The sequence below is a fragment of the Rattus norvegicus genome, chromosome 1 (genome assembly GCF_036323735.1).
Source record: "Rattus norvegicus strain BN/NHsdMcwi chromosome 1, GRCr8, whole genome shotgun sequence".
NCBI classification, from domain to species: domain Eukaryota; kingdom Metazoa; phylum Chordata; class Mammalia; order Rodentia; family Muridae; genus Rattus; species Rattus norvegicus.
Window position 1 is genome coordinate 212,539,317 of NC_086019.1, and position 25,208 is coordinate 212,564,524.

At 48.2% G+C, this 25,208-nt stretch overlaps 1 long non-coding RNA gene across 4 annotated transcripts in view; it reads left to right on the plus strand.

The window, feature by feature from the left end:
* LOC120097382 (uncharacterized) overlaps nt 1–25,208 on the plus strand; it is a 60,544-nt gene that overhangs the window by 31,805 nt on the left and 3,531 nt on the right. For 2 of the 4 annotated variants that reach the window (XR_010061180.1, XR_005494731.2), the window contains 2 exons: nt 797–24,552; nt 24,693–24,777. This is a non-coding gene — a long non-coding RNA (uncharacterized LOC120097382). Of the gene's footprint in view, nt 1–796; nt 24,778–25,208 lie in introns of all 4 variants that reach the window. The other 2 variants (XR_005494735.2, XR_010061179.1) reach the window with 2 other exon arrangements.

Sequence of the window (25,208 nt, forward strand, 5' to 3'; positions counted from 1 at the left end):
ATTGCTAACTGACAGGATCTTGACCGGGATTAGACTGGGTGCTCACACACTGGAGAGATGCCTAAGGCTAGAAGCCAGCGTCAGAGTTTAGCCCCGTGACTGGAGTTCCAATGGCAGACAAAAGTCCAGGCTGTGAACTTTGCCCGCCTTCCAGGTGGGGACCACAAAGCTCCTCTTTGTTGCAAGGAGAGGCACAGAGCATTCTGACCAGGTCGTTCTGGAAGGCTGGAGCTGGGATCCCACAGGTGCAGGAAGCCAAGGCTGGCACTGTGCCCGCCCTGCCTCAGAGACTCCCACCAGGCTAAGGCTGGCACTGTGCCCACTGTGCCCTGGGAACCCCCACCACTGCTCAGAGTGATGCCCTCAGTCTCTCTCCCGCCCCATTGATCGACAACTGGATGTCCAGAGCCAAGGTATCCTGAGTGCCACAGGTCTAAGTTGTGATTCTAGAATTCCTTCCGGAGGCACACTGCCTCCTAAGGAGTCAGTGGGGAGCTGCGGCTGCTGTGGGGTACCCATCAGAGAAGACTGTTAGGACGTGGGTTCAAGCCAATAGAAAGTCCTTATGAGCTGGTTGGCAACTACACAGGGCACTCAGGATCCCAGTGTAGTCACGAGCCTTTCTCAGGTGAGATTTTAAGCACAAACCCCTAGGTTTCTGGGTTGACATATTTCAGTTAACAAGATCAGTTACCCAGACACGGACCTACAGGAGCCAAAAAGCAATGTTCGTACATTTAGAGACTTCCCCAGAACTATAGGCTGTGATGGATTCTGTCTTTGTTTTCATTTGCAGGTGGTGCTGCCTATGTGCTGAGTTTTACAGACTGAATGGTATTTCCATCATGGAGTCAGTTGTGCTAAGGTCTGGGGCCTTTACACAGAAGATCTGCCTGTACCCTCTGCAAAGTCAAACTGGTGGTGCTACTTGCCTGGAGGGAAATGACTGGGGAAGTTGGGCCTGGCTGAAGCTCCTCAGAGAGAGGGAAAGAATTGGACTGATTCCCATCCCTGCCCTTAGTGTTTGATCCAGCTCCTCTGCCTTTCATTTCCTCTCAAAAGACAGTTCGGGGTACTGCTCTGCCTGAGACTTGGCCAGTATGGTGAAACCACCAGCACGACTGAGGGTGGGGAACAGTGAGACTGGGGTGGGGAATGGTGGGACAGTGCCTGAAGCTCTTTATCCTCCTGCTGTGTCACACAGTGAAATGCCAGCCCTGAACAATGTAACACTATATCAAGTTTAGGGTTCATGTAAAAACTGTACCCTAAAAGGACCTAGGTCAAAAAGAAAGGTTCTTTAGGTTTTTGAATAAAACTGCTGTCTTAGGGTTGCTACTGCTGTGATGAAACATGGTGACCAAAAGCAACTTGGGGAGGAAAGGGTTCCCCGTCCTAAGTCAGAGCCCATCAGGGAAGCCAAGGCTTCAAACAGGTCAGGAACCTGGAGGGAGGAGCGGCTGTGGCGGCTGTGGAGGGTGCTGTTCACTGCTGGCTTGCCCATAAGGCTTGCTCATTACAGAACCAAGGACCAGCAGCAGCAGGGCCAGCACCACCCACAGAGGTGCTGGGCCCTCCCACATCCATCTCTAACTGAGAAAATGTCCTACTGGCTTGCCTATGTATAGTCAGATCTTTTGGAGCCATTTTCTCAACTGAGGCTCCTTCCTCTCAGACGACTCTAGCGTGTGTCAAGTTGACAGACTAGCCAGGAGACCCGCCTTCTCTAGTCCAGATCCTCCTGCTTCAGCCTCTAGATGCTGAGATCACCCGTGTTCATGCCTCAGCTGGATAGGAAACTGCAAGGCCTGTCTCGTTCGCCCTGAAGTCAGGCACAGGAGTTCTCCTAGGCTCTCTACTCTCTGGCTTTGTTTCCAAATATAGCAAACATGAATGTATCCTCAGGAGTGTGGAGAATGGTGGTCAGGAGGGAGGGGCCAGCTGTGCTAGCATGGGAGGCTGAATTGGGAATCCCTGGAATCTAAGCAGTGGGTATTGGTCCTACGTGTCACTAACCTGAGGGTGCTGAGGCAGGCAAGTCCCAGAGCTCGTTAGCCAGCATCGTAGACAATTAACTGGTTAGCTCCTATTTGGACACAGAGAGCCTGTCTGTCTCTAGAGTACTGTGGATTACAGTAGCAGAAGTGAGCCTCAGGCTCTGGTCTCGTGGTGCACAGGTTTTTTTTTTTGTTTTTTTTTTTTTTTGTTCTTTTTTTTTTTTTTTTTTTTTTTTTCTTTTTCGGAGCTGGGGACCGAACCCAGGGCCTTGCGCTTCCTAGGCAAGCGCTCTACCACTGAGCTAAATCTCCAACCCGTGGTGCACAGGTCTTAAAGGCATCTCAAGGATTCCAAATGCTGTATCCATTAAACACCAGCAGCCTGGAGGGAAAGGCCAGAGAGATAGAGACCTGACAACCAAGAAGTCAAGGAATCAGACAGAAACCACGGCTAAAACACCAGGTGTTGAAGGTCACTGTGAACTCAGGAAATTGGTGATCTACTGGGGCTTTCGAGGGAGAGAAGGACTGTGTAGATTTTGGCCTGGTTCAGCTCTAATGCCACTGTGAGAAAACTGTGACCATGGTTTGTCCCCACACTCTGAACTGGAAGAAGTGTAAGCTATCATGTGGCTCACAGTGGCCTCCTGTTTTTCTGAGGGGACACAGAGGATCTGGCAGAACCTGGGCAACTGCCAGCCTCTCTCCTAGGAATTGCTAAGTCCTTTGGGGCACAGGAAAGAGAGGCCTGGAGCCAGAGCAGGAAGGAAGCAGGGTACTGCGGGGACTCGAACCCCGGCCCACACGGGCGTGCCATCACCAGTGCCTTTTGCTTTTTCCTGCTCACATTCTCACAGACAAAGGTGAAAAGCAAAACCTGACCGAGGCTCGTGGCTGCGGTCAGGAAAAGAAACACCTGCGGCGGCTCCGTTACCCCCCCCCCCAGGCTCACCCCTGCCTGTCCTGACACCCTGTCAGAGGCTCCGGGGCACCTATGTCCCCCTGCCTCCAAGTGCGTGTTCCTCAGCCTATGAGAAGTGCATGAAATCAGACCCAAAAACTGAACCACAAGTCACAGCCTCCTGGCTCTGAGACAGGGTCAGATGCAGTAAGACCTATTTGAGTCGACCCTTCCAGGAAGATCCGAAGCTACCTTAGGCTGCCTCTGTGTGGCGGGGCCAGGTAGGAGAGGGGAGAGGGATGCTACTCTCATTTTATACTTTTCCCTCAGCTTCCAACTTCATGCCAATAACTCACAGTTAAAGAGGTCTCAGAACTAAGGGAGCTTTCAAGCTAGCTTAAGTGCAGCCGTTCTTGAGGTCTGCTGGATGTCACCACCTAAGTCACACAGATGGGCCCACCTGCCTTCCATTCTCTGAGCTTGTGGTCACAGCAGGAGTCCTTCCAGGGTACTGCCTTGGTTTGGAAATGAAGTCCGTCCGGAAGCCGTGTCCCCACCAGCTCTCGTTTTGAGCTCTAGCATGCAGTCCATGTCTCAGGGAGGAGTCACGAAGGTCCCAGAGTCACCAGGTGTGCAGAGAACCCTATAAACCCTGCAGCCCTCTGAGTCATGGCGAGGACTGTGGCTCCCCTCTGTGAGTCTAAAGCAGCTCAGGAACCCATGTCCTCCACAAGGTTCAGGGGGAATCTGAGGGCTGTAACCTGCCCAGGGAGCCTGAGTCAGGCTGAGAAGAGTCCTCAACTCATACCCAGAAATCTGAGCAGTCTGCTCCACTTTATCCCCACACCCACACCACAGGCTCACGCACACACATGCGTACACACAGTAACTCATATGAACACATATACAAACACAGTAGGCTCACAGACACACATATACACACAGCAGATTCACTTACACACTTATAAATATATAGTAGGTTCATATGTACACATTTACACATGGTAGACTCACATGTACAAGCATACTAGGCTAAAGTGCACACTTATAAACACATAATAGGCCCACACACACACACCTTTACAAACACAAAGTAGGCTCACATGCACAACTTATAAACACATAGTAGGCTCATATGCACATACAAACATATACCACCCATAGACTCATATACACATATACAAACACACAGTAGGCTCATATGTACACACGAACATACATCACAGGCTCATATGTACATATACACAGGAGGAGAGCACGCGCATATGCATGTGCACACACACACACACACACACACACACACACACCCTGAGGTTTGCAGACTGACAGGTAGGCCGGTTCCTGCAGACCCCACCATCTCCATCCCCACTCCGCCCAACCCCAGCGCTCTGGCTGGTACCCCTTTCTCTCCCCGCCTCCTTTCAGCTCCCCATTGGGTGAAGCGCACTTACTGAAGCAGCAGCAGAGGGAATAGGTACGGTCATCTAAGTCCCAACCTGAAACGAACTCATAGCTTGGCCCTTACAAGCCTGGAAATGGGGGAGTCAGAACACATCCTGTAAGATGAGCAAAGCATTAATTCAACATGGTGGTGACCAGACCCTCAGGTGTGACTGCAGCACCCCAGTTGTTGAGCCACATAAGGAACAAGACCCCTTAGGCAAGGTGTGAAACGGCATCCAGGAATGTACTCAACCCAAAGGGTGTCACATCATCTCAGTATGAGTAACCAGGCCTCACCATATCACATGGAGAACCCCAACCAACCAACACCACAACTGGGAAAAAGAGACTTCAGCTCACTGCAGTCAAGACTGTGTGTGTGAGAGACGTGTGTGTGTGTGTGTGTGTGTGTGTGAGAGAGGTGTGTGTGTGAGACATGTGTGTGTGAGAGACATGTGTGTGTGAGAGAGACGTGTGTGTGTGAGTGAGGTGTGTGTGTGTGAGAGGTGTGTGTGTGTGAGAGGTGTGTGTGTGAGACATGTGTGTGAGAGACATGTGTGTGTCATGTGTGTGTGAGAGACGTGTGTGTGTGAGAGAGACGTGTGTGTCGTGTGTGTGAGAGGTGTATGTGTTGAGTGAGGTGTGTGTGTGAGAGAGACGTGAGTGTGTGTGAGACATGTGTGTATGTGTGAGAGAGACGTGTGTCATGTGTGTGAGAGGTGTATGTGTTGAGTGAGGTGTGTGTGTGTGTGTGTGTGTGTGTGTGTGTGTGTGATGTGCACGTAGGCTGTAGTGGACAGGACAGCAACTCAGTCACAGATGCAGTGGTGACAGAAAAATACCGTTCAAATCTTTCATTGCTCAAGGATACAACCATGGATTTATTTATTCCCAGAAAATTGAAGGGTTTATCCAATGTGACAAACGCCTCTCGCCTGCCATGAAACATCTGTAGCCTTTAGTGGCTGTGGCTGTGTATGACAGCTATGCCTGTGCTATGAGCCCAGCACTTCAGAGGCCAGCACATGAAGATCATGAGTTCAAAGCTGACCTCGGCTACAAAAACTAAACACCCTCTCCTACTCCCCCAAATAAAACCCAAACCAAAAAACCACAGCCAACAACTAAAATCAGTAGAGGCAGGTGCCTGGGAATCAGGGGCAGGCAGAGCTCTAGTTTGAGGCCAACCTCATCTACAGCGTGAGTTCCAGGACAGTCAAGAGCTGCACACAGGGAGACCCTGTCTTGAAAAATAAAAGAGGGGTGGCACATTCTCCGTATGTTCTGCAGTGCAGATTCTTTTCCGACTCCCTCAGATCACTAGGAATCACAACACATGTGGACTATGGGAGTGGAGAAATAAAAATGGCCAAAGCACCTGGAATCTAGAGGGCTAAGTTTAAATCACAGCAGAACTAAACTACAAACACAGCAGAGACAGCAAAGCTACTTCTAAATGTAGGGACCACAGTCAGCCCTGCTCACCTGCTGCCCTCACCAAAGAGGCTGTGGCAGGCCCCAGGCTCCTAGACCACCTGAGCCTCGGGGTGGGTTCTATTCACTCCTGGCTGCACTACATTCTTCTGTGGTTACTCTTGGCTTGTGCCATCACCTTCTGAGGCCTGTTCCTGTGAAAATCAGGACAGGACCAGTCAGTCACCTTGTATGTTCACGGGTCTCCTCAGTGCAGGGCGGAGGGATGCTGGCCAAGGGATGATGAAATTTGAAACCATGGCCAACAGTTTTCCTTTGCTGGAAACCCCAGTGCTTGCAAAACACTCACTCCTCAGGGGTTTCAAGTGGCCTCCTCATAAATGCCTCACCATCAGCAACTGTGCCTTGCCTGTAGCCAAAGGCCAGAACCAGAGCAAGACTCCACCGACACCTCCTGTTCCTGTTGATAGGTGTGTGACCTGGGCAAGCATAAGTAGGTTGAGCGTAAGAACACAAAATCCAAGGAGTCCTGGGAGAAGAATGAAGGAAACCCAGGTGGAACTGACTCTCCACAGTAGCAGAGGTCTGGGGACAGAGCAGTGGAGTCATGTGTACAAAGTTTCATCCCCAGCACCAGAACAAAACAGAACCCAGAGCGAGCTGCTTGCTTCATCTAAAGCTTCTTGTTAAAGGTCAAACTGGATGTCTTCAAAGTCTATTCAAGAGAAAGAAAAACCAGGAATTAAACCAGGGGAAAGGCCATTCTTAATGAGGATGTCAAATTACTTATTTATTAAAAAAAAACCAACTTCTACACTAGCAATTTTCTTGGAAAACAAACTTTATAGATATGACTTACAATGAGATAGAAATATTGAGTAGTCCAGTAACCCTAGAACAATGACTTTCACAGAGTGACTGAGCCTCCAGTGAGGAGCGCCAAGCACGCAGGTGTCATGGGATACCGTATGCCGTGTATTCTGTAGGTCACAAAAGGGTGTGTAGCCCTCCCCTGTCCCACACTGTGCCCTTCAACCTCACACTGTATTTATCCTCACTTCATTGTTGAGATGCCTTAGAGAATTTAAGAAACGTAGACTGGAGGAGGAGGAGCACTAACTACTCATCCAGAGAACCCAGGTTCAAATCCCAGCACTTAGATGGCAGTGCCCAACCATTTAACTCCAGGCTCTGCCAAGGGATCTGATGCCCTCTTCTGGCCTCCATGACTACTGTATGCATGTGGTGCACAGAAATACATACACAGGCTGGAGAGATGGCTCAGGGGTTAAGAGCACTGACTGCTCTTCCAGAGGTCCTGAGTTCAATTCCCAGCAACCACATGGCAGCTCACAACTGTCTGTAACTCCAAGATCTGACACCCTCACACTCAGACATACATGTAGGCAAAACACCAATGCACATGAAATTAAAAAAAAAAAAAAGAAATACATACACACATACCAAAAATGAACACAAGGAAATGTAGGTGGGCCAACAACAGGCACTCTGCAGCCCCAGCTACCTGGCTGGAGATCGCTTGGGACCAGTTGGATAACACACTGAGATTTTGTCCTTTATAAAACCAGTAAGACTAAAACAGCAAAATCTTAAGAAACATCTAGAAAGCTGTGCTCAGACCAGACCTCCCAATTGCTCTGATAATATCCTGATTTTAACCTTCCCTGGCAGTGTCCTGAAGTCCATGTAGGTCCTCAAAGTCTACGTCAGCAAAACAAAACTCAAGGTTTGATGGGGCACGCTGGTACACCCTTAACTCCAGCACTGCGGAGGCGGCAGGGGAAGGCCAATGTCTGAGTCTGAGGCCAGCCTGGTCTACAAGTTCCATCCAGGCCAGTCAGGGCTGAATAGTAAGAACCTGTCTCAAACAAAGAAACAAACAAACAAACAAACAAAAAAACCTTTAGGCCTGCAAATGGCTAGGTTTAGCAATCATAGATGAGCTATTGATATTACTAAAATCATGAATGTAATGCTGAGACTGGTCCTTCTCAGGAGACAGCTCCGTACTTCAGCCTGTGCCCCAGCTCAGCTGATGCTCTAGAAGACACGTATTTGAAGTATTGGATGCTAACTCAGGGTCACGGCGCATGTCTGAATACAGAAGGAAGGAAAGTTGCTCTTTGGAGCATTGGTTAAGCTCAGGGGTCTGACGTTTGCAGGAAGACAGACCCATCCGATAGCCGCAACACTCCCGTTGTCTCATAATCATTCAAGGTGCTCACCTACCTCCCAGAGTGAGCACGGGGTGCCCTGTGATTGTACAGCTGTGTTAAGGCCCCTGAAGGCCACAGAAACCCTCCAGCATTCTGAGGATTAGCAGTGACAGAATCCGTTCATGGATGATGAGCGGCAGGAAACTGAGTGTCTTTGCTCAAGTCTGAAGAAAGGGGTCTGAAGAAAGGGGTCTGAAGAAAGGATGAGGGGCACACAGAAAGAGCCCAAGTCTTCCAGGACATCAAGACAGTGTGATCCTTCCACAACCTAGCTGCTCATGACAGCAGATACAGCAATATGGCTGACAGTTGCCGACATGACATTTTCCTAATCACACTGTTCTTTTAAAAAGAAAAAAAGCACAAGAAAGGCTGAATAAATGAATAAATCTAATATCATGGCTTTTAAAAATTAAAATCTTCACAGAACCACCGAGTCAAGCTCACAGGAGACAACGGTGTCACCTGACTGGAACCTGTCACACAGGTGCTGCCTGTCCTTAGCCTAGGGCCTGTGGTGTCTGTGGAAACCTGAAGAAGCTTCTTCTACAGTCGGGTGGCTTTTTAATTCTTGCAGTAGTGGAGAGAAAGCTATAGCCTTCAATCTACTCGTAAAACACAGGTGTGGCTAGTGATGGACTCAGGACACACCTGCAGCAAAGCCCTGCCTGAGTTTGATCCCTGGACCATGTGGTGGAGGAGGAAATTGTTTCCTACAAGTTGTCCTCTGTAAACACATAACACATACATTAATCCCTCTGTATACACACAACACATACATTAGTTCCTCTGTATACACACGACACATACATTAATTATGCTGGAAGACACCACCTGGGGATGTGGCTCACTGGCAGAATGCTTGCCTGGCATGCAAGAGGTCCTGGGTTCAGCTGGGGGGTGGTACAGGCCTTTAATCCCAGCACTCGGGAGGCAAGGCAAGAGGATCTTTGAGTTGGCCTGGTTTACAAAGCAAGTTCTAGAACAGCCAGGCTGTTACACAGAAAAACCCGTTTTGAAAAAAAAAAAAAAGGGAAGAGGTGGCACGAACAACACACACACACACACACACACACACACCCCAGAAAGAACAGTAAGAAAGGATCAGCAGAGGCAGGGCCTCGAGGAAGATATGCTCCTGGCTGACATCAAAGGGTGCTTGCCATCCTCAGTCCAAATCACTGTGCTGCCTCTTCACATCTGCTACAAAGGCCAGAGAGTAGGACGATAGCCAGGGCTGGTGAGAGTGCAGAGCTGGGACCTTGGAAACTCGTCACGGGAGCAGCAGCGGACACAACGGCAGCTCCTCAGATTCAGTTAAACTACTGTACCATCTGGAACTAGTAGCTCTTCTCGAGGTACATAAACTATAAAGTCAAATAAAGACGAACACACACGTTCATAGCAGCATTGTTTAGATCAGGCAATAAGCAGAAACACCTCAAACCTCCAAGGGAACGGAGAAACGAAACGTGTTAAAGCACGGAAGACTACTCAGCCACATTGAGGGATAAAATCATGGCATTCACTGCAATACAGATGAACCTTGAAGACACTGAACCACATGAGGTAAGGCAGACACAGAGAGTCAGGCGTTGTATTACACTTACGTGAGGTACCAAGTACAGGCAGGGCCACAGGGTAGCACGCACAAATGCTATAGGGATGGGAAGGAAGGACAGACAGAAGGCTGTGAGGACAGAGCCACCACCTGTAGTAATGAATGAATCAACAGCTCACAATATCACATACACAACCACAGAACGGCTACCTCAAAGTCACAGATTCTGAGACATGTTATAAGTCAATTTCCCTAAAAAACAACATTTAAAAAGAAAACTTCTTACCAAAAATAAAACAGGAACATTGAAATACATAGCTATTTAAACGTAAAAACCCTATAAGCAAGAAAGAACAACAGAACAAACACACCTATAAGCAGATCACTCCAATTCATCCTGTGGGCCAAACAGAACAAGGACCTCTCAAAGCACCCTGAAGTTGGGCTGGCACACAGCCCCCAGGGCCAGTGCAATCCTGCTTCATCTGTTGATGGATCCCACCATGGGCTGTGTGGAACATGGCTGTAAGGTTCATGTTTTCTCAGTGATTTAAGTATGCATGGGATATTGATGGGCCCCATGCGGACATAACTACCAGAGATAACTCTTCCTGACTGGAAAACCCATGAGGACAGTTATTTCTCTAGGCCTAATTCAAGTCCAAAGATACTGACTAACCCTTCTTATACAAGAGAAAAGTCAACAAGAGACAGCCCAGGGGGAGAGCTGGTGTCCTGACACAGTGTTTTTTTTAGCCAGTATGCTGTTTGTCTCCCCGATGGCCCTTGTGGTGAAGCCAGTGTCTACAGTTAAGGCGGAGTACGGTGGACATGTCTTCTCAAGAGTTATCATCACTTTGACAGAAAACCACCACCAGCCACATGCCAAAACACGTCATTTCAAGGAACAAATTTCATGAATGCAAAGCCTACATGAAGAGGCCTTGGTTCTGCTCTACTAAAAATGTCTATTTGCCAAGAGATCTGGATAGCAATGGGGTGTTGGCTGGCCTTCATTTGCTGAAACCGGAATGCTGATAAAGAAAACACCCAGGTCCCCATCCTGACCCTGCTCCTTGACACCAGGAACCCTGAACGCACACATGAGCTGAGTCATCAGCTGCCTGTGACCTCAACAAGCTGTGTGACCACAGGTCACTGAACCGCCAGCAGTCACCCCATTGTCTGAGTAGCAGGAATTATCTTCGAGATGCACATACGTGAGAGAGGTATCCATATCATGATGTAATCAAACAGTTTGAAGTTACAAAGGCACTGGCGGAGCCTAGGGGAAGGCAGATCCAGCCGACTGGGCAAAGCAATTATCCAGCTAATCACTGATGGTGCTAAGGAAAACAGCCATTTTGAAATAACCAAATAAGAGTCTTACCTCACGCCATACACCAAAGCAACTTCTGGAAGCTGAAAGGGTTGATTGTCAAAATGGATCCAAAAGAATGTGTGATGTACGTGACACGCTGACAACTGCAAACCTTAAATCCATGCTGTGGACCTGATGGACAGGATTGTCCACAGAGCACTGGGATAAAAATGAAGGAGGCTGACATGGAGAGGACAGAAGCGAATGCTCCAGATGTTACAGTTGGTGAGTCCTAGCTCTCGAGGTCTCTCTCTCTCAAAACCAGGAAAGAGCAAAATCAACGACAGAAGTGCCAGACTGAGGGAGCTATTCACTGGTCATTCGCTGGGTGGAAATGGCTGAAACTCATCCATGGGGAGCACACCTGAGAACTAGAGTTTAAGGTTTTCCTAATGGTTCCTAAACTCTGGGCCAGGAGTTTCTCTTCTGAGAAAGAACTTCTCCCTGTCTTTCCCCAGCAGGAAGCCAGAACACATCCCATGCAGGAACAGAGGAGCAGAGGCTCTGACCAAAGGAGTGGCCAATGTGGGAACTCAAGACAACACATAGCTCAGCCCTCTTGCTTTCAGGCACACAATGGGCTTGGGGAGAAAGGGTGGGTTACCCCAGGGAGACCAACAGTCCCTCCTCAACTTGAGCAGCTCAGGAATAAACCTCCATGTCCCCCATTGAACAAGGTGTTCACAGCATCAGGCTCAAAACACCAAAGAGCTGGCACTTTGTGCCTTGAGAAGCTCGACCAGCATGCTGTCTGTTTTGTCCTGTGTCACTCAGTAAAAGTGTAATCACATCAGGCTTCCTGACCCCACTCATCACACAAACTTAAGTCCAGAGAGTCAAAGCAGTGATCACATCAGGCTTCCTGACCCCACTCATCACACAAACTTAAGTCCAGAGAGTCAAAGCAGTGGGGCACAGCAAGGGGCTCACAAAACAGTTTTGAATTAGACCAAGTTTTCTGAGCTCGTCATAAAATGCAGAAAGCAATGAAACAATACCAATAAACAAGTACATGTGTATATTTAAAATACTACAACAGCAAACTATCATAAACTATAAAAGTCAGAGAAAACCAGAAGTGTTTGCAATACAAATGGTTGGTTTCCTTAAAATGTAAAGAGCACTTACAAATCAGTAACCACACCAATCAAAACTACAATTAAGTACCATTTTGTTCAAAGTTCTAGCAAGCTGGGACCAGGAAAAGGCGGGTTAGGGTGGACCACAGCAGCCATTTCAGTGCTGGCACTGAAAATTAAATTCTATTTAGACGCACCAGAACCCTAGTGGTCTACACAACCCTCAGGAACAGTGTCTCAGAGAGCAGCCCTTCTCACTGTGCTTTCCCTGACTGTGATCTTGAGTCACATTCTATTGGGGGAGGGTGTTGGTGTTTTTTTGAGACTATGCAGCCACAGAACTCACTATGCCGACCAGGCTGCCTTCAAATTCAGAGAGATCTACCTGAGTTTGCCCCACAAGCGCAGTAATTAAGGGAACACCACCACTCCAGGCTCTTGGGTGCAATTTACTAGATTTGCATAAACTCACCAGCATTTCTACCAGAACAGTGTTATGGAGCCTGCCAATGACAAAGGCTACCGAACTGGACAATGACGATGTGACAGCCACAAGTAAACACCAAGTAACATACACAAGTAACATGCTCTGTGGGCCACTGAGATAGCTCAGAGACTACAGGGGCCTGCCACCAAGTTTGATAACCTGATTCGATTCCTGCCACCCACACGATGGAAGGAGAGAACACTGCAAGTTGTCCTTTGGCCTCACATGTGCCTCATGGAACTTATAACATGCTCGCTCCATGTGTAACTCTTAAATAGTATTCTGTGATAGTAGCAACTGTTTTGGAAGGGATAGGGCCTGCAGGGGCAGGTCGTCAGGGTCTAACTGTACAACAGGGTGACACGAATGAGCACATACTTTTTTTTTTTTTGCCAGGACATAGCCCTGTCTGTCCTGGAACTCACTCTGTAGACCAGGCTGGCCATGAACTCAGAGTTTTGCCTGCCTCCCGAGTACTGGGATTAAGACATATACCACCACACCTGACCCAGTCACACACCTTCTGATGTTACACAAAGTCAGGGCACTGGGATGGCTCAGCAGGTAAAGGTGCTGGTTGCCAAGCCTGCCAACCTCAGCTCAATCCCCAGAGATGAGTGGTGGAAGGAGAGAACCAATCCAAAAGCATTGCCCTCCGACCTTTACCGTGCACTGGCATACACACACGAGTGCAAGAAATATTTCAGTCAGGTTAGGTTAAGCCACTGGTGGAAAATGGAATAACATAGTTTATTCTTGTATAATTAGAAAATTAAGATGCCTTAAGGGAAGTTAAATACTCACACATGAATGACCAGGAACGCTCTAGGAGAATTGAGTTGGGAGGCAGGGCTGCCCTCACCATATGTCGAAGCACAAACTGTAGCACTTAGACTTGGAATTGATACAGAAGCAGATCAGCCAATGCCTGGTGGCTGTAAGTTCAGTTATGTGTAGCAACAAGAGGCTTTCTATCCACGTCACTCCTTACAAAGTCCAGACAGAACCAACAGAAATAAAAGCAAGACTGCAAAAGGAGTGGGACAAAGCATGGGGCTCAAGGAATAGTGAATTAGACCAAGCTATCTGAGTTCATCATAAAATGCAGGAAAAAATAACAATAAACAGGTACATTTGTATATAGTAAAGTCTCAATTGCAAAGTGTCATTAAACTATAAAAATCAAAGAGGAACATAAGTATTTGCAACACAAATGGTTAGTTTCCTTAAAATGTAAAGAGCACTTTAAATCAATAAACATACCAATCAAAGTGAAAATTACCCTTCACTTCTCACTAATAACCAAGTTTAGGGACAAGTGCTGGTGAGGGTGTGGGGAAAGGCCAACGGGAAGCCTCTTACAGAAGGCTAGCTGGTGCATCCTCGGGTGCCTATGCTCCCCCACGGATGCTCCCCATGCCTACCCACATGAAGACCATGTAAATAAGTATTTAACACTTGGTAAAAGACAGTGTTGCTAGAAGCAGCTCAGTTGTTCCCTGGAGCAAGGGTGAGCAGTTCAAATGTGGCTACAGCTCTGTGAGCTCAACAGCCCTGAACGCAAGCCAAGGTGAGCTGAGCCTGCATACTACGGCACGGCACGGCACCGTGCACTCTGGAAAGCAAGAGGTCACCTACGCATTTGCAGTTTTTTTTGGTTCTTTTTTTTTTTTTTTTTCGGAACTGGGGACTGAACCCAGGGCCTTGCGCTTCCTAGGCAAGCACTCTACCACTGAGCTAAATCCCCAACCCCTACATTTGCAGTTTTAACATAAACAATTCTCACTTAAACATATTCTGTGTGTATAAGGAGCAAAAGCTGGCGGGAACTCGCCGTGGAGTCACACAGTCAGCAGAGGGAATGGTACACTGTCACTAGAGTGAAGGGAGGAGCCCAACATAACCTGTTGGTGAGGAAGAGGCTGCCAGGAAGAAGCTGGGCCCATCATCCAATGTCCAACTCTCAGGGGCCGGAGGCAAGGACGAGACAGAAGGAGCTCACACCTGTTCTCTGGGCACTTGGTGGCCTTAGAGGACAGAGTACCCTTAATCCAGAAAGCCATGTGGGTGTATTAAAGGGAACAAGCAAGACTGAATGTGGCTTTCACAAGTGTCACAGCCCCCTTCATTAAGGTTTTCTGCAGCCCAGGCTGCACAGCAGAGGCTGGCCTCAAATAACCGATCCTCCTGCTTCTACCATCCCAGTGTGGCATGACAGGTAACCACACCTGGTTTGACTTCTGTTTTTAACCTTCTTGAGGTAAGAACCAGAAAGCTGCCTGAGAGTCAAAATCCATCATCATTCTAGAAGCACCTGCTAAGTTCTGGTAGGGACATGCAGTGCAGGCCCTCGCCAGCCCCAACAGAACCTCATGACTGGTGGGAGACCAGAAGTAGTTGATTTTGGTTGTAGAAACACTAGCCACTGAACAAAACAGAGCCCGAGAGTCAGTCTCAAGAGTGGAGAGTCAGAGCGTTCGTGAAAGCCTGGAGCTACAGCTGGGAGCCCTCAGCCTCCTTCAGGCCTGGCTTCATTAGTGTTCCAAGGAGTAAAAACTCAGTGAGCACCACTTGCCATGATCAGAAAGCAGTTGTAAAAATACTCCACAGTACGAGTCCATTTAAAAACAGATTAGTACCATTAGATAACTTCCTGAGGGAAGATGTCCTAGGGACAGAAGTACTGGCACCAGACACTGGAGAGAGACATTAGGAAGATAATGTGCTGGGGTGGTTAAGCATTTTACTCCCAAGTTCGTGACTTATAAAAGTTACAATTACATACAGCCCTGTCCATTATACCAGCACCTACAGACATATCTGCCCAGACTTACCTAAATCTGCAGTTTTGGACTCCTTGGAAGAGCTACTCTCATGCAATAAGCAGAGGATAAGTCAGCACAGAGTAACTTTTCTACCTTTGCAAAATCACATCCTTGTGTACCTTAGACCTTAGGGTTTCTATCCTAATTAAGCCATGGTTATCAAATTTATACACACAGATGCCAAGAATCGAACATACCAGGTAGTCTCCATGGGCTACTGTGGACGTGACAGAGCCAAGAAAGAACTGGCAGAAATGTGCAGTTCCATATGCGATTGCCTAAGACGTAAGACAAACCAACATGGACTCTCACATTCACGTACGTACGCAGGCCTGCCTGTCATCGCAACAGAACACAGGCAACAGACCCACAGCCGCTAGCCACTCAGACGCTGGGGCACAAGGGACTGCCTGAGAACATGATCTCACGGTGCTGCTGTCAATCCTGACACCTCTCATCACCGGTAGGAAAGCTGCATAGTTAGCAGCTGTGCGCTCACGGAGCCCCCACCACTAAGCAGAATCACGTCATCCTGAGACGTTCTACAGAAGAAAGGGGTGCAACCTCTCCCCCATAGACATATGACTAGGAGACCAGCAGGACACAGCCTATCGGTGATGACCACGGCTACCTCTGGATTGTGAGTGCTTAGTCTGGGTTCTGAGTTACTTCTCTATTGGCGCTATAGAAGAGGCATGGGGTGTCAAGCAGTTCTGTACACAGCAGCAGATAAATTCATTTAAAACAGAGGTTCCAGAAAATCACAAGCAGTTTAATTCTTCTACAAAGTTACAAACAACAAAGTATCTGCTTTATAGAGTTCATTGGGGTAAGGATAGTTCAGCATGACGTTGGCCTGGTGAGGTGTGAAAGGCACGGAGGGAGCAAGCTACTTTTGCTACTGCCCTGGTTTTCATATTGATAGAAGAGTCAGACGTTGACAAATAATTAAAGTAATGGAAGTGCTACACTATGAACCAGACACTAAGGCGAGTCAGGTCTGTGCATTCAAGAGCCAACCAGGCCAGGACACTCCTTCACAGGACCTTCCTACCAGACACTAATGTGACAGCTGTTAAGATCAGTTATTTGTGAAGACAAAAACTAGAGCCCGAAATGTCCACACCTTTGGACACATAGTTATGACAGACCTGCAGGCACGGGGGGGAGTGGAGCAGTCGCTCACCTTCATTCCTAGCAGCGGGAATTCGCTTGCATGAGAATAGCTATGTCTACTGAGCGAGCCCAGGCATGAACAGTTGAAGAAAATGAGAAGCAACTCCAAGTAACTTTTTCTTTTTTTTTTTTTTTTTGGTTCTTCCCCCCCCCCCCCCCCCCGAGCTGGGGACCTCCGAACCCAGGGCCTTGCGCTTCCTAGGTAAGCGCTCTACCACTGAGCTAAATCCCCAACCCCCTTTTTCTTTTTCTTTTTTCTTTTTTTCGGAGCTGGGGACCGAACCCAGGAACCCAGGGCTGCAAGCGCTCTACCGCTGAGCTAAATCCCCAACCCCAACTCCAAGTAACTTATCAGATATGGTCAGATTTAGATGGTTTAAATCCTTGTACATCATGACAATTGAGAAAATAAGGATATATATATATCTGATAGAACTGGTCCGAGCTAACCCCTCCCAAATACAAACACTTCAGGGTCCCAGTGGCCGAAGATGGAAAATACACACTGTGGGTTAAGCTGTAAGACTCACGACCAGCCAACAGTTAGAAATGTAGATTAAGACATGGCACTTTTAAGGTGTGAGGATGTAACTCAGTGATGGAGTACTTGCCTACTGTTTTTAAAACAAAATAATAACAAAAACCAAAGGAACAATACAGACTTTATGATGTTGGATCTGGCAACGATTCCTTAGGTAAGACACCAAAAGTGCAGGCAGCAAAAAGCAAACACATTAACAATGCCACAGGTTAAAACCTGAGCTGAGAAGATGGCTTAGTGGGTAAAGCGCTTGCTCTCAAACCTGAAGGACAATTGGATCCAATGCCGCAGATCCGCAGAGTGGAAGGAAAGACAGACAGCCACAAGCTGTCCTCTGACTTAGGAGTGCTATGAGTGGAATCATGCTCAAACATACACAAAAATAATACATGTAACTATAAAAAATCCAGCAGACACCTTTATGGAGTGGGAGAAAATATCAGCCAAATCACATCTGATCACAGCATTAGAACCCAGAATACAGCCAAATCTTGCAGGTCAACAACGGTAACAAATCCATAGCCTTTTCAACAGGAAAAGGACTCGAATGGACATTCCCCCAAGAAGTCTACATGGTCTATAATATGGAGTGGGAGGACACAGTGAATGTCACCCTACGTCCATCAGGATGGCTGTGCTGGATCCTACATAACTGAAGATTGGGTCTCAGAAAGATGCCTGCATCTATCCACCCACCTGTGCGTCCATCGCACAGCACGCAAGTCACGAGCAACAGGTCCACGGCAGAGACAATGCCAGCACGCTCATCAGCACGCAGATGCCGAAAGACACAAAATACCAGTTACTCAGCTTGTGTGAAAGCAAGGAAAATCACACATCCAGGATCAAAATCACCAGTGAACAAGACCAACCCTGGACTGTGGATAAAGTGGCCGGCGGCACAACCGTGACCTTTTGAGGTTGATCCCTGGGATCTACAGGGTGAGAGGAGAGAATCGACTCCTGGATTGTTCTGACAGTGAAAATAAAAGAGAAACCCTATGATTCTATAAACAAGCAGTCACTCACGGAAACGTGAAGCGGGAAGGGACTGGGTGGGGAGCCCACCTTTTAACTTTTAACTTTTAACTTGCCTAGTGGGTAGTTTCAGGTTTTGCAAAGTCTGGAGGCCAGTTGCCCAGCTCAAATCTGCTAAACAGCACTAAACTGTACTTACAAATGTCTAAAGTTTCTGCTGAGTGTGTATCACAAAAACGTTACAGTAGCAATCAGCCAATCAATTGAAATAATCTGTTAAGGACACCACGTAAGCAAATGGCACACATACAGGGAAGTCTGAACCATAAAATTGCCCATGTGCACTGGTCAATCACACCACTCTAGAGGTCTACGCACACAACAGCTTCACAGAGAGGTCTAGAGAACACTTACCTCAGAAAAATCTCTTCTGGACAGCAACTGAGCAATACGAACCTAAGGAAGACTTGACTCCGTTCCTTCTACAAACTGATTTATTTCGATATCTCCAAGGAGTAACAGAGGTGATGAAGCTTGAGCAACAAGTCAGCCACTAAACCACCATTTCCCAAAAGGAAACCAACAGCTGAAAGCAGGCTGGTGCACCTGCCCAGCAGCGGACCACGCCTGCTGCTGAGCTGGTGGCCAGAGTCACCCAGCTCCAGAAAGTTACCCTCTCGCCATCATGAGTCCGTTATGTAAAAGGGATTGTTTAAACAGTCAAGCAATGGAGCACTATGGTACCAGTAAAAGGATGCTCAGGACATAGTTCTTATTATGTATCATGGAAAACCAGTTATAGAACTAAAGCACAATCCTACCGTTTATATAAAGTGTACATATAGCGGATGCCCAGGAACAAAATGAGATATGTATGCCAGTAACACTTATTAATGGAAAAACATTTCCCCTTTGCTTTTCTGCAAAACTTAAGATCCTTATTAACCTGTCAGAAGCACCCACATTTGCCTCCCCACAAGCATCTAAGACATGGACACAACCCTGGTAAATGCCTTCGCAGCCACTCAATGCAGACAGAAGTTCTCATTTGGGGGCTGGGGATTTAGCTCAGTGGTAGAGCGCTTACTTAGGAAACGCAAGGCCCTGGGTTCGGTCCCCAGCTCCGAAAAAAAGAACCAAAAAAAAAGAAGTTCACATTTAAGGTCCTTCTGGTGGCTTAACATCCTAAGACAAACTCAATGGCAGGTGTCAGGATTGGAAACATCAGTTCCCTTTTTGTAGCAGGCCAGCATCTGAATTTCTGGTTGTTTCTAAGCTGGGAGGAGTCAAGCAATGACTGTGGTTAGGATATGTTTATCTTTAAAGACTGTTTGCTGCTCCCTGCTCCCCTGCAGTCATACAGAATCGTACAGGATCAACCCCACACTTCTGAGTTCCAGCTGCCACTGGCAGTTCAGAGAATGACCCCAACCAAGGCTTCTGGTTGAGGAATGGTGATACTATAGCCATCCAATGACCCCAGGACAAAGAGCCTGTGCAGGACAAGTGGCCCATATCTGTATTCCCTGAGGCAGAACTACCATAAGCTCCATAGCAACCTGGGCTACAGTGTAAGAATGTCTCAAAATAAACAAACCCAAGCCAACAGTCTTACAAGTCACCACACAGGAGAGCTCAGCCTTTGGTTGTTAGTAAGCCATTTCTTTTTTTTTTTTTTTTTTTGGTTCTTTTTTTTTCGGAGCTGGGGACCGAACCCAGGGCCTTGCGCTTCCCAGGTAAGCGCTCTACCACTGAGCTAAATCCCCAGCCCCTAGTAAGCCATTTCTAACACTGCATATATTCCTTATCGTTCTGTTGATACAACATGGAGAACTTTGTAAGGAGAAAAACCAAAAGGTGCTAAGAGAAAAAGAGGTGCAGAAACCAGGTAAGAAGCCAGGAAGAGGCTAAGATAAACCAGAGACAAGAAAGGTGGGTAGGTAAGCATGGCGATGCACACCTCTAATGCCGGAAACATTTGGGAAGCAGCTAGTAAATCCTAGGCCAGTCTGAGCTACATAATGAAACATTCTCAAAATATCAAAGTAAGTAAACAGAAAAGTGTGGGTGGAGAGAAGCCCCCTCATCTGCTGCAACATTTAACCCTTGCAGTCCCAGAAGCCTAGACAGAAAGCTGCTGGGACACCCCATTCTGGCTTCTCAGTACAAGTGAGAGGTCACCGATAAGACAGATCCATCAGGAAAAGGAATACACATGTAGGAGCTGAGACAGCAGCCAGCCTTGCTGCTCTCAGGAAGAGTAAGGCCACTTCTCAGCCCCGCTTGGTCTCCAGCCCACTCCAGTTCAAGACTCAGAACCAAGAGTTCCATACAGAGCCACACAGGCCGCCCTCTGCTTTTAGCAAGCAGGCTCCAGTCCTAGCAGAGGCTGGTGGTGTTCTAAGGTCTAATTTGTCTAAGTGGCAGCGTTTTCTAGCTTTAATGACACACCACAGCCAAATTTAGAGCAGGCTGGCTCCCATGATGAATCAGCTACATACCCAGGAGTCCAAAGGCTTCGACTACACCCTCCCATGGTAAAAAAAAAAAAAAAAACCCTTCATCATATACCAAAAGACGCCCACTTACCTCCTTAGGCAGAGAGAATTAATGTTCAGACTGAAACTGAGCCCACACCAGCTTCCAAGAGTGAAAATATGAAAAGCTCATACCATGCGAAGACATTTTCTCTAAACTTCATGAAAAACCATACTGTTTGGAATACAAACTAGGAATGTTCTAGATTACGGTTCAGAATACTCCCTTACCTGCAGTGCCATTATCCCATGTGACTTTGTGTATAGCCATTGCAAACCCCTAGTCCCACCCTCCTTAGTTGACAGGCTGTCTAGACCAGTTCTGCCTGGACGGTTACCTGCTCTACTGCTTCAGTGTCAGCACTGGTGGTAGTGAATCTAGGCCTAACCATATGAAGGCAGAGTGACAGAGGCCGAGAATATAACAGCCATGACAATTCTAAGGAGCTTCAATCTCAAACCTTTATTTTGCTGTAAAGGGGAGAAAAATGATTAGTGGGGGGTTTGTACACAACACTTTCATACAAAGAAATGGGTGCCGCAGGCCTGATGTCCAGCTTTCTTCACATTTCCCCATTCCAATGTGACCAGCAAGCATGTTGCTGTTCCAATGACAGTGACCATGCCCTGGTCACACCATTTTTAAGCACTCATAAAACGAATACACAAACAGGGTTTTCAGAGCCAATTTTTAGAGAACATTATCTAGTAAGCGGTTCACGCCCAGCCCCCTGCCCTTGCCCAGTTTTCACTTTTATTTCCCAAATGTTTTGACTGACAGTTTCCCCTCTGCTCGGGGTTTAAAGCACCATTCAAGCCCAGCCCACAATGTATTCAGCAGTGCAGCCTTAGCCAAGTACATGAGTGAGGTTTTCTACCAAACATCACAATGACCTCATAGCAAGCGCAAGACCATGTGCCCTAGTCACAATGAGTGATTTGAAAGGTTAAATAAGCAATCCCTGTTGACTTCCGGCCAATTCCAGAAATTCTAGACATGTTTTGAAGGCATGGCTCACACATTAAATTCCTGTATTGTAATAAGTCATAGATCACGCATTAGATCACACATTAATTTCCTGTGTTGTATAAGGCATGACTCCCACATTAAATTCGTTCAGATAGTAGCAGACTGCCCCCCCCGCCCCCAGCTAAGGACCCAAGGCCTTGCGCTGGCTGGGCAAGCGCTCTAAAGAGCAATATCCCCCGCCTGCATTAGAATTTTTTTTCCCCCCTGGGGCTGGGGATCGAACCCAGGGCCTTGCGCTCTACCGCTGAGCTAAATCCCCAACCCCTGCATTAGAATTCTTATTCACACAGTAAGACAGAATTTGAATTAGAGACCCAGAAGCCTCTGGCAACCCCAAGTCAAACAAGAGCCCACAGTGTTGGCATTGACAAGCCTCTCCCCAGTTATACTTCATGGAAATCAGCTCTCCAGCACTGCCCACACCCACAGGCCGGCCTGTGACACGGTGTTGACACCATCTATTGAGCAACTAAGAAAAGCTATTCAAACCCTTCCCCATAAAGAGTGAAGCAAAACAATTTTGCTTTTCCCCTTGTAGGATTTTGGTATTTTCCAGGCAACTGTCTGTGCATCTCAACCTTCAGTCACCGCATGAAGGATTTTCATGGGTCTTTAGATTTTCATCTGAGTTATTTAGTTCCCAAGCTATTATTCCCACCAACCCACATTTCCAAGCACATCCCTTACTGGCACCAACTCCACCATCATCAATCCTCTGGACAATACACCATTGCCAAGCTGAGCCCAGCTCTCCCCCACAAGTCCCAGTCCCACATTTGGTGCCAAAAGTACCACCAAGCTTGACCCAGTAAAACTCAAATTTCACCTCGGAAGGCCATGTGCACAGTCAGACCTGTCATTCAGCAGAGCAGCGCTTGCCCATCACCCAGTACCAAACCCACGGACCACCGCAGGCCACTGTTCCCTTAATACAAAGCCATCCCAAGTTAGATATGCCATCTACAAACTACAGAATTTGCGGCTAACTCGTGCCTTCCCACATTTAAAAACACAACCCCCCAACCCATTTAACAACAGGCTTCATCTAAGACTCTTCCACACCAGTCATTTAAAACCCAACAGTTTTCCCCAACACCCAAAAGTTCTGTTAAGAATTCCTCTGACCAATGCAGAGGCAGGCGGGCCGCAGACGCAGGGAAGGTGGCGAGGTCACTGGGCTCCTGCTGCAAAACCATCTACAAGGCATCATCAATCATGCTGGGCTGAAGTTAAAGTGTCCTACACCTTAAGCCATCTTCTCCGGGCCAAGTTCGTAGCACAGAACTAGAAAGGCTGGAGGCTTGTTCACAAGACGCTGCAACTGAACGCCTCTACCCCCAGGAACGGGGGTGCCTGAATCCGGAAAGAGCCATGCTCCCAGAACAAGACATTCATCTGGAACATTCATAGCTGACGGCCCCTCCAGCTGGAAGCACCCTCCCACCCCCCTACAAGCTGACTTAAACGATGGCCTTCGACACACAGGGATTCCTGAGAAAGGCCTGGACACGCGGCAGCGCAGAGCTTCCTAAGCCTCTGGAATTCACTGTGCAGACATCAACTTAGGCAGCTGTCTCCTCCAGGGTGTGCCCTCCTGTACTGCTACGACTCACACTGGCAGGGGGGCTCCATGTCTCCTGGCGCCATCTGCTTGCCTTGGTGAACGCTATAGTAACAAACCACGTCCATGAAGCATTTGGGTGACTGGAACCACGGCTGTGAACCCACCCAAGGGTCCACATTCAAGTCCCTCCCTCTGTGAATCAATACCAACCCTCCCCGCCCAGTCAGGGTGTCCTCCGACTTTACCAGTAATACCAAAATGCGGAGCCCAAGACTCCCACACGGGCTCTACATCTTCCCCAGGCTTACCAGATGACCCAGAGGCAAGGTTTTAAGTGAACCCTTAACCTCAGAGTGAGGGGGAAGAGTAGGGAAGAGTGAGACCACAGAAGAGGAAGCACGGAACCTAGGCAAAGTCCAGAGAGGGCACTGACATCTGAAAAATAAAGTCGTGATCAATGCGGCCCCAAGACGCGCGCCTTCGATCTCCTTGGTCCCCGCCTGGCAGCCAAAACTGTCCGTCTCTCAGCTACCCCTGGCACTCAGGAGTGGGTACAGACAGGCCACACCCAAATTACATACCACCCTGGGCCACAGCTGTCGGCCTAGCCCAGCGAAGCTAAGTCCACTTTCCATAAGACCAGGCCTCATCCCCAGGTGGGTTCACAACCCCTTATCTGGAAAAAAAGCGATTTGCTGGTATTGTCAAGTTCAAAGTCGACCTCCACTGCCACCTAGTCCCTGCCCTCCCTGTCTGTCTTCTTTCATTTTCAGTGCCTCGAGGGCCCAAGAGTCTACTGCTGCTCTGCCACTCACGCTAGGACATTGGCCCCATGTAGGCCTGTGAAACTTGTACCCTCCTGGACGGTACAAGTGCCCCCATGCCAGCAGACGGCAGGGATAGCCTGGTCTTGAAGGCTGCTGGCCCTGTGTTGTTTGACAAGGGCGGTTTGAAAGCTGCCTTCCACATACCCACTGTCCCGAAATCTAGTCTTCTTTATAGTTAGCCCCGCTTCTCCTCCTGCCCCCATCCTAGTAGCTGCCCCTAACTCGGCTAACTCTCTCATCTGAGCCCTGAACTGGCCACTGCCTCCCCTCCAACTAGACCCAAGCCCCGGCCCTCCTTGTCACTAACTCCTGCAGGTGGAGGCCCCAACTTTGGTTTTATAGTCTTGTGTCGCGTCACCCGAACATTGCTAAACGGAACGATTCCTCCACGGACACTTAAAAAAAAAAGTTCCTCCCCGACCTAGCCAAAGGAGCCCACGAGGGGCGGGTCATGGCCTCCATCAACGGCCACTCCCTCAGATTGCTCAACGATCCTTTTCTCCTTGGCGGTGTGTCATGGGATGAAAAACACAACTGAAAATGACACTTGGGAGGTGAATACCACCAGGGATAAGTCCCCTTTGCGGCTGGGGTGGGCAGACGTGACCGCTTCCAGAAGGGTAGGGTCGGCTGTTGGGGGGTAGGGCCACATCAACTGGCTGGGCAGAAAGGAAAAGTACACGGGTCGCCTCAGGTCACCACGCCCCGATGAGGCTCGAAAGTAGGGCCGGCAGAGCGCCTGGAAAATTCCACCGAGTGGCGGAGGGATCTCTGCGGTGGTGAGTCAGGCATGGGGGGTGGGGAGGGCCGGAGCGCATGACTTCTCGGGCGTTGCCACTGCTTGCTGCGGGAGGGAGGGGATGACGTCAGTGCGAGCAGCCGCAGGGTGGGGGTGGGGAAGAATTAGCCCAGCAGCTTGGGTGGAATGCTTAATTGGGTCTGAGGTTAATCTATGCGGGAAAGGTGGTTGGTTGCAAGCTATAGAATGAGTGTGCGTATGTAATGTGTATGATTGAAGAGCGCGCAACACAGATAAGTTGTTTTTTCAAATCATTTTGCTTTTGGGTGTGGTATGGTGAGAAAAATATTTTTAAGCTGCATTTCTCTTTGACAGTTTATGATGGAATCCAGGGAGTGGGTTTAATGACTACTGGGGGAGCCAGGCTGCCTGTCCACTTGGGGTGGGGTTCAGGCCAGGTCCAAAAGCAGA